General features: G+C 32.7%; 1 pseudogene; it reads left to right on the forward strand.

Moving 5' to 3' along the window:
• The first annotated feature begins 869 nt into the window (after positions 1-869).
• LOC149170836 (antifungal protein ginkbilobin-like protein pseudogene) lies at positions 870-1,507 on the forward strand (annotated as a pseudogene).
• The last annotated feature ends 8,924 nt before the right edge of the window (positions 1,508-10,431 follow it).

Here is a 10,431-nt window from a genome sequence, read left to right on the forward strand (position 1 = left end):
ATTTTAATAATTAACTTTAGTTTCTACATCAAGTCTTGCACATTTGAATTGAATATGTCCAGCAATGCCACGGGTGCTCAGGTTAAACTCATTTACTTGCCCTTACAAAATAAAAAAATGATGCTAATATGAATTTTATATAAAAATAATATATTTATTAAATAATATAATTAAAATATATTTTAATAATTAATTTTATCTTTCCAAAATAAGAAATTAATGCTAATATGAATTTCATATAAAAAAATATTCATTAAATATTATAATTAAAATATATTTTAATAATTGACTTTATTTTTCACATCAAGTCCTGCACATTGGAATTGAATAAGTCGATCAATACCATAGGTGCTCAGGCTCAACTCATTTACTTACCCTTACAAAATAAAAAATTAATGCTAATGTGAAATTCAATCAAGTCCTGCACATTTGAATTGAATAGGTCCAGCAATGCCATAGGTGCTCAGGTTCAACTCATTTACTTGCCCTTACGAAATAAAAAAATTAATGCTAATTGAACTTCATATAAAAGGAATATATTCATTAAATAATATAATTAAATTTTATTATAATAATTGACTTTATTTTCTAAAATAAAAAATTAATGCTAATATGAATTTCATATAAAAATATATATATATTCATTCAATATGATAATTAGAATATATTTTAATAATTAACTTTATTTTTCGCATGAATTCCTGCACATTTGAATTGAAATGATATTAAAAAAGAGTGTTTGTCCATACACCATGAAATACGTTTACTTCATGATACTAAAATCTTGTGCCGTTCGGTAAAGATGAGATTAAAGGACAGACCGGCGAGGTCCATGCTTGTGAAGGAATGAATGGCGGCCTGTATTGAAAATGAGATTTTTGTTTGTTTCTGTGAGTGAGAAAGCGTCACACGAAACAACCGTCATCGTTGATGTCACGGAGGTTATCGTGGAGGGCTATAAAACGGCGGGGTCTGAGCAGCATCGCAATAACGGTGGGCATTCGAAGGGAATTATTATATGTGATACTGTTTCATTTATCATTGGACGGAATTATTATTGCTATTATTACTAAAGGTGATAATTGATATTATTTCATTTGAGGCAGCCATGACGATTAGGTCATTTGCCTGTGCTGTACCTCTAATCTTACTACTGCACGTGGTGGGCGGGCAGGGTATAACGGGCGTCTGTAACCCAAATCAACTCCCAAGCGGAAGTCCATTCTTCAGTACTATTGGAAAACTACTCGTAGAACTGGAACAAGACACGGCCTTTAACGGTTACAACTACATAACGACGTATGTAGACACAAGCACAGGCACATCTGTCTACGGGCAAGGAATCTGCAGTTCATCAGGCAGTCCGGCGTCAGTCCCTCGGGTTATCTGTACTGCCTGCCTTACTAACCTGGGTAACTCCATCTGGAACTTTTGCAACAATGCCGTTGCTGGTCAGGTTGAAGACGGTGACCGCTGTTCCATCCTCTACGCTATTCTTGAATCCTGATCTACTCCCGTGACCACTACACCTTTTAGTATGAACTCTAATGTGTCTAATTTGTCTGTTCAAATAAAACCCATCCTCTACTCTCCATCGGTGCTCAGGTACTACTGTTGGTATCAACACCCAAGCGTCTAGGATCTCGCTTAAATAAAACTCCAAGGAATTTGTAGTGATGATGATGATGATGGTGGTGGTTAACGTCCGCTGAGATCAAATAATGATCTATCGGACTTAAAAAGACAAATTATTTATTTCGATTTAAGATTTTATTCCTATGCTCAAAAAGCTTGGAGAGAAGCCTCCCGAGTTCACTATAATTTTGGCATTGTAAAAGGCTAGGAAGGTCAGTATTGTAACAAAGGTTGTGAAATTGAGATCTAATGTGGTTGTATGCACGGCACTCTAAGAGGAAGTGGTTTTCATCCTCGATGCTCATATTCTCACAAATATGGCAGATCCTTTCTATCCATGGCGTTTTAGGAACTGCCCAGCGGCCAGTTTCACTATGGACCTCATGAGAATTCGTTCTAATCTTTGCTATATTAATTTTCTTTTTTGAGCTAGTTAGAATAGAGAGATACCTTTGATCTTCAAGGGTGGGGTTGATGACCTTCTTATAATAACTTAATTTTCTTTTAGACGCTAAATCTTTCTCACACCACAATTTTTCTTTGAACTTAGAAGTAACAATATCTTTAATGTTATTTATGTTTTGCAAAGCATCATTCTCATTGATCTCCCAATAGTTTAACCAGGCCCTTGTGTCCTTATGCCATCCTCGGTTAAGCCTTAGGTGATTTTGGCTTGAATTTAAAGCTAGCTTAGGAAGTCTATGATTGTCTATGTTATTGAGCTTGTGCTTGTACATCAGAAACCTGAGCATAGCTAGGCTCTCAATAGAAGAAAGGCCTGCTTCTATAAGGAGAATAGGATAGGGTGTATTACTTTTAATTTTCAGGTTATAAGTTATAAAACGCTTCTGGATTTGCTCAATCTTCCTCCATGCTTCTCTGGAGATGCTGCAGCCCCAAACTTCACAGCCATATAAGATAACAGGAGTGACTAAAGTTTCAAAGAGGAACTTCTTTTTATCCCAAAGGTACCGCTAGTTTGGTTTGTTTCATGAGGTACTATGCCCCTGGTATTTACCTCCTTTTTAGAATTGTTACAGTTTTTAAGTCATATTTTTAAATGTATCGTTTTGTGATTTATATGTAGGATATGAATCATTATCCTCCTATTTATTGCAGGTATCCTTCATGGATTTTTGTGTATTTTAAACATAAATTTTATATAATAGAATATTATTACTATTTCTTTTTAATTCTGGTTATGTTCATTGTATTTAAAAAATAATAAAATATTATTTTTTTTTTATATTTTTATATAAAAAATATTTATTTATTTTTCATAAATAAACAAATTATTATCTTGTAAAAATATTTATTTATTTTTCATAAATAAACAAGTTATTATCTTGTAATTTATTTCATTTCTATTAAACTATTGGTTTGGTTTTCATCCTATCAAATAAATATTTCTATTTCCATGGATCTGTTTTAATGTGAAATGGTAACTCTGAGATTCAGCGATTTATTTATCTTTCCAATGTGTTATACTATTTTAACTTTTATATACAAATTCCATATTATAAGTAATAGGAAATAGAACTGTTTTAATATCAAATGATAACTTTGAGATTCAGCGATTTATTTATATTTATATTTCTAATATGTTATACTATTTTAACTTTTATATACAAATTCCATATTATAAGTAATATAAGGTATGTTTTTGGTTTAAAATGAAAAATGAATTTTTTTTTGCCAAAAAATCCAACATTAAAATTATGCACCACATTCCTCATTTTGCATACTCATTTTATTTTGATTTCACTTTATGTATATAAAAAATTCTGCTCTCCTACATATAGTATGAGATATAGGTCTTCCTATTTCAAGTTATCGTTGTGGGGTGGACAAATTTAAAAATAAATGAGACTTATTCTGGACTCAATTTTCTTGGTAATATAAGTCTTTTATCGTTGTGGGGTGGACAAATTTAAAAATAAATGAGACTTATTCTCGACTCAATTTTCTTGGTAATATAAGTCTTTTAAGAACTCTGATTTCAATATTTCAGAAAATTGTTTTATTTTACATATTCCAAACAGTCATGAAAAAGTAATATAAGTCTTTTAAGAACTATAATTTTAAGATTTCAGAAAATTGTTTTATTTTACGAATTATAAACAGTAATGAAATTTCATTCTAATAAAATTAATACAATATTAATGAATATGGTTAATATAACCATATAAACATATATAATAATATTATAAATTATAATATTAAAAAACATAAACCTACTACTAAAATAACCTAATATATATTTAATAAAAGATCTGGTTTCTGAGACTTCAACACTATTAGCCGTGCTTGACATTCATGTTAATTTTTTTTAATGGCCGAAGTGATGTCCCATACAATCTCAACTTCAGAGTATTAGTAACCTAATATATATTTAATAAAAGATCTGATTTCTGAGACTTCAACACTATTAGCCGTGCTTGACATTCATGTTAATTTTTTTTAATGGCCGAAGTGATGTCACACACAATCTCAACTTCAGAGTATTAGTCATGGTGATAGTGGAAATTAGATCAATTCTTTTTTGGGTTGAAAAAGTTATTATACTATAATAATTTATAGAAAAATTATGAACGTAATGGAGTTATTAAAATGCTCAAAATATTGCTGGAGATAAAGTAAAAAGAAAAGGAGAGTGAACCAGACATAATGTTTAGAAGTGGAGAAAAAATTAAGTTGGAGTTCATAGTCATGAAAAATACATTAGTGTATTGTATAAAAAAGGATAGTTGTATTTGGCAGTTAAAATTAATGATTTAAAATTAATGATTTATTAAGTTTATAAAAATCATCTTGACACTATTATATAATGTTGAGTTTTAAGATAATATTTGAGACAATTTTATTTGAGACAATCCTCTTAAATATTGTTTCTAAGGGTTTTTCTAAAAAATTATAGTTTAAAAAAATATTGTCTTAAACATTAATATCTTAAAAAATTGTTGACAATATATAACACAAGTATTATTGTCTTTTAAGGGACAATTTCATTTTTGTCTCTTGAGACAATTTCATTTTTGCCTCTCCAAACAATATAAAAAAATGAATCAAATATCTCACCATTGAAATAAATCAATATAAAAATATTTAATTAAAAATAAGCTACAAAATCGTTGATTAATTAATGTTAGCCCACAATGGAATCAAACCAAATCTAACCACCAACCTCATACTTTGTAATGAATATGCTCTTCCATTGAGCTAGCACACTTTAAAGAATTACATGAAGAGTTATAGCAATCCTGAAAACTACATTTATAGCCATTGATTAAAAAAAAAAAGAACAAAAAAGAAAAACAAAAACAAAAACAAACAAACAAACAGACAACAAAAAATTTGTCACATGATTTATAAGCTTTATAAAAACTATAATCAGGCAGACCATATTTTTAGCGAAAAAATTCAAAATCTTCTATCTTGCTAGTGTGGGATATCATATGTTGGGATTTCATTCCATGTTGAGACTTATTTGTCTTCATCTTCTTCTCCACACATGTATGTGTCTATTATTGTGTATATGCACCATATAAAATTCCATAACAAAATGTCTTGATTTCCAAACTTAAAACAAGCAAAATTATGATTTGTGAATCCACAATCTACGATTCGCTATCAAGGCAAAAGAAATGAAATGGCATGGATATAATCTCTTGCACCTTTGCAACCAAGTTTCCCTACTTAAAAGTTAACAGACCTAGGATAAGTTTTTCGTTTGAATTTTAAGCTGGATAGATCCATGCCTCCATCCTACCTCGACAATTATTCAGGGCCTTCCATGGCTTGGGAGTTCCACATGAGCCATTGCTTATGACAATGAAGAGTGTTGATGACCGAGAAAATTTGCTAATAATGTCATCTATGTTGCTATTAAATGCAAATATATATCATGATAATGAAATAAACAACAGCAAGTTTCATCAATGATGTCCTACGTCAAGTAAAAGAGATCAAGTTTATAAGGATTGTGTCCATATTTGCATAGTGTGATAAACATAAACATCTTCAAAAAATAATACAGATATATTTCTTGTCACAATGGTTGTATTGTATAGAATTTTAGGAAAACAATATCTATAAAAGGTGAGGTTGAAAGCACCACAAAGAACCAACAACAAGTACAATAAATATTTCAACAATATTACCTTGTAGTACTTAAGTAATTTAGGTCACTTCAATTTAAATGTTGGAGTGATCAGGTCCCTTTCCACATAAAATGGCTTAGGTCCAATGTGAATACCTTTTAGCATCTCGAAACCCTTGAGCTAGACTCAACATCAAAAATTCCAGCAATCATGAAATTAACAAATAACTAATAAAAATGAATCAGAACTGAAAGAAAGTTCCCAAAGACGTATTGGAAAGGGAAATTCAAAACATGAAGCAACATCATAATGGATGATTCAGAATGTGTTACCTTGTTGTTTTTCTAAGTTGCATTGACCTCATGAAGGATGTACTACTTTGCCTTCTGATTTTTGCACAAATATTCAAAATTCCATGTTACTTCATTGGTGGCAACCTAGCCTTTAATTTCCTTCTGATCAGGTATAACAATTGCCACAAGAAAAGACTTGAAACTATTGTCATAAACCCATATCTGGAACATGACCAAACAAGAATGAAGAGTCAACAAACATAACTTATGCATATTATATTATGTGTTAACAGTTGTAATGATACCAATCTATGCACTTAATCTTATCGAATAATCATGACCTTGTCGAATAGTACTAATACTTGTTACATTGTCTACAATCCATCCTACGCTTTCCCTTCTTCTATATGGGTATCTATCATCTGTCAACCAGAGTAAGGTTGTGACACAATTATGGTATCATATTAGAGTAGTCATAGTCATGGGATTAGTACCCTTATAAATTATAGTATAGCTAAACCTCAATACACTTAGCTCAAGCATGCGCTATTGCTTTACCACTATAAGCATTGAGTACACTAGTTTCCATAATCAATGATCTTCACAACACACAACCCATATTCACAAGTTTGTACATAGTTAACATAGTTGTAACCTTGACAATATGGATAGGCACTATCTATTAGTATAAGCCTTTCTATTAAGCCCATATAAAGTGACACTATTGATTATGGTTGGTATTGTTGGTATTAACACTTTGACTGGAATAGAGCTTGTATCTTATAGATAATAAATCACTTCAAATTGTTCATGTAACCTGTAATACGGTAGTTATGAGTGAATACAATTATGACTGTAAGGAAGAACTTCAAGAAAGATTTGTTTCCTTCAACATTATTTCTTGCAACTATTCTAATTTTGACTTAGAATATGGGATTCTAGTCTTCATATTAGGTGGTACAAAATAACACAAAAAATGTTTGTACAGAGACGACAATATGTAGCAGTCGAGCTTCAAAAGACGGGGGAAGAGCTTACAAAACTGAAAAGATTTTTAATTGCAACAGAATATGAAAAATCATAGGCTATATTGGAGATGTACAAAATGATGTGTCTCATAAAGGAATTAACATTAAATTTGGAGAGTGCTAACTCTTTAGAAAGGCAAGTAATAGTTGACTCCGAATCTACAAGGCCAAGAGTTGTGGAGAAGGACAACGCTGATTTGGATGAAGAAAATATCATTACGAAGACACAACTAGAGGTTGAAAAGGAAAGAAATGCATGAGTAATATTAGAACTACAAGATCTCAAATAGGAGCTTAAGCATGATATTTCATAAAACCTATGTTCAGTTAAATTGAGGGACATTTCCCTTGAAAATGCTATCAATGCATTGGATGATTATGAAGAGGTGCAGAAACAGGCAGATGCACTAACCATAGAATTTATGAGCACATAGAATTTCTTGGATATAGCTCAAAGATTACATATGGAAACAAAAGAAAAGAAACATCTTGTAGGTATGGCCAAAGACTAAGAGTTTGAGGAGAAGGGGAAAGAAGTAGAGCATGCCAACCAGGAACTATTTAGGCTGAATCATGAAGTAATTCTTGTTACAAATCCGATGTTAAAGCTCGATGCCTCATCCTCTTTATTGCAGAGCTTGAAACTACAATTAGCAGTTGTTAAAGAGTCGGAACTTAAACTAGGAGAGGATATGCATGTAGTTGAAAATTCCCTCTCTAATGAAGTGGATGACCTGGATCTTGCAAAGAGTCAAGAGATTAAAAGACTAAAGTTGAATATATAACTCTAATAGAACTAGAGAAGATGAGAGAAAATCTAAAGAAAGCTACATAGGAGGTAACATATTTAGGAGGTGCCATTGAGCCACTTAGAGAAGAGTTGGAGAGGGAAAGTGCCATGCTATAAGAAACAAGGGAAAGGGTAGAAAAGTCCTATGCAGTAGTTGCTTCTCTGAATGTTGAATTGAATCAATCAAGACAAGCAATTAAATCAGGGAAAGATTGAGGAAGGCAATCCAAGGAAGCTATGACAGAGCTTTCAAGAGATTTACAGTAGGCAACTGCTAAGCCAGCTAAAGCAAAGATTGAAGTTGAAGAAGCTAGAGAGGATATACGCAAAGCAAAGGAAGAAGTTGCATAATTAGAGGTTGTTACTAGAACTACGAAGAGTATGCTACAAGAAGCCATAAAAATTGTAGAAGCAGCTTGGGCATCAGAAGTATTGGCTCTTGCTAGGATTGATGATATGAATCAAGGTGAGTCAATTGTTGGATATTCTGAGGCTAGGACTCTATGAGTTACACTCTCATTTAATGATTACTTTGTACTAATCAATCAATCACGTGAAGCTGAGGAACTTGCTGACAAGTGGGTGGCAGCTGCTGTAGCCCAAATAGACGCATCTAAGGATAGCGAATGGGAAATATTGAAGAGATTTGAAGAAGAAAATAAAGAGATAATAGCAAGGAGGGAGGCTCTTCAAGTTGCCTCACAGAAGGCAAAGAGGGAAAATGTGGCGAAATTGATATTTCGTGATCATATTAGAAAATGGAGAGCAGAAAATCGACAACATAGAGAAACTGGTGATTTAGCTATCTGGTGAAGAGATATGACACACCACACAATCGAGTCAGTAATTGGAAAAACCATGCATATTCTGATCCAAATGGTCTGGAAAATAGAAATGAGCAAGAAAATATTCTTGTCATGCCAATAACATCACTCGGTTGGTTGTTGAGCATGAAAGCTTCCATGACAAATAAGTTTGATGAAAGGCCTTTAGATAAGCCACTTGTGTCTAAGAGGAGGAATTTATAGTTTACATTGTTTGTATTATCTATGGGAAAGCAAAAAAAAATCCATTTAAATAAAATGACAAATTACCTATTTTAGAAGCATCAGCTAGGTGAAAAGCAATGTAAGGTAAGGAAATTCTACAGTGGCATATGTTTGTTCCGAGTTCTAATATGTGTCATTTCAACTCCTATGTTGGTATATATATACTTCCCTATTATTTCTTGTTATCACATTGAAGTTTTATGTGGCGAATAATTTTACCTCATTCATAAGGCACCAAAGGATGCCCCTATTGAATCAACTAATGTAACACTATCCATAGGGATCAGGCGCTATGAAGAAACGAAGGCCAAGGAATTGGTGAAAAGATCACCTATTATACCCACACACTATGAATCATAACCTAAGCACATCAACGTATCTTACAGATGAAAGAAAAACCAACTCGATCATAGGATTTTCAAAGTCAATCTTGAACTTAAGGCATTTTTTCCCTATCTCTCTGGCCCACTCCATTGCCTCCCTGGCTGACTAGGCCCCTGGAAAAACCTAGTCCACTTCAGTCACACTACATACTTGGAAACTCACTAGATCCTCAAAGAAAAAGCCTTTCCACAAATTTTTAAGCAATTCTAAGCAAATTAATAATCTACAAAACACCTATAGGGTCACTCATTGCATTCATAGGAATAGGCTTCAATTGAAACATCAGGGACTCAAAGAGGAGCCTAGAAAAACAAATCTACAACTAAACAAAAAAATATGATCTGCAATAAAGTCCCACATGAACTTAGAGACTTCATAAGGCAAACCATCCAGTCTTTGGGACATTCCATTTTGCATAGAATTAAAGGAAACACATAAATCATATCTCATAATAAAATGAACCAACATATCATTGTCCCCAATAGTGACTTTGCAAATGATTATCATGCAGTAATCATATTGGACAACACCGACACTATTTGTCAAAGCAAAAAGAGAAAATATAGACAAAGGTATACCAATATTACCTATGTACAATATATAAAGTCAATATATAAAACCCCACCTCCACAGTTGTCTCCTTCACACTCAAACATGGTCAGGTGCCCCCTAAAGATGCATTAAGTTGTCAAAAAAGAAGACGCCATTTAATTCCACAACTATTCTTGCTCAAAGCTAAGAATAGGGGCATACAAAAAAAAAAAAAAATGTATCACATGGTGATCCGGATCTGGGTGTGACAAAATACCCTTCCAAGACCTTTTACTTTCGTGACGTGTTAAATTGCATTTTTGAAAGAACATAAATGAAGACATCCACATGCTATAAAGAAGAGGAACATGACATTTATCAACAACATAAAATAACAAGACGTTGATAACGGAGTTCGTCCAAGAGGGACTACGTCTCCGAGCCCCGATGTCAAGATGGTGTAAGTCACTGCATTAAGTGTTGTCGATAGTGATGATGTACATAAGAGGTGATGCCACTATCATACAAGGAAAATCCCCTCATGGAGGAGTGGCTCCAAGAGATGTTCCACTGTTGGAACTCTCATTCAAAAAAGGACTCCTATTAGTATGAAATAAACTC

The sequence above is a fragment of the Pinus tabuliformis genome, chromosome 4_2 (genome assembly GCF_031772625.1).
Source record: "Pinus tabuliformis cultivar Carrire ecotype Pingquan chromosome 4_2, CPIR1, whole genome shotgun sequence".
Lineage (NCBI taxonomy): Eukaryota > Viridiplantae > Streptophyta > Pinopsida > Pinales > Pinaceae > Pinus > Pinus tabuliformis.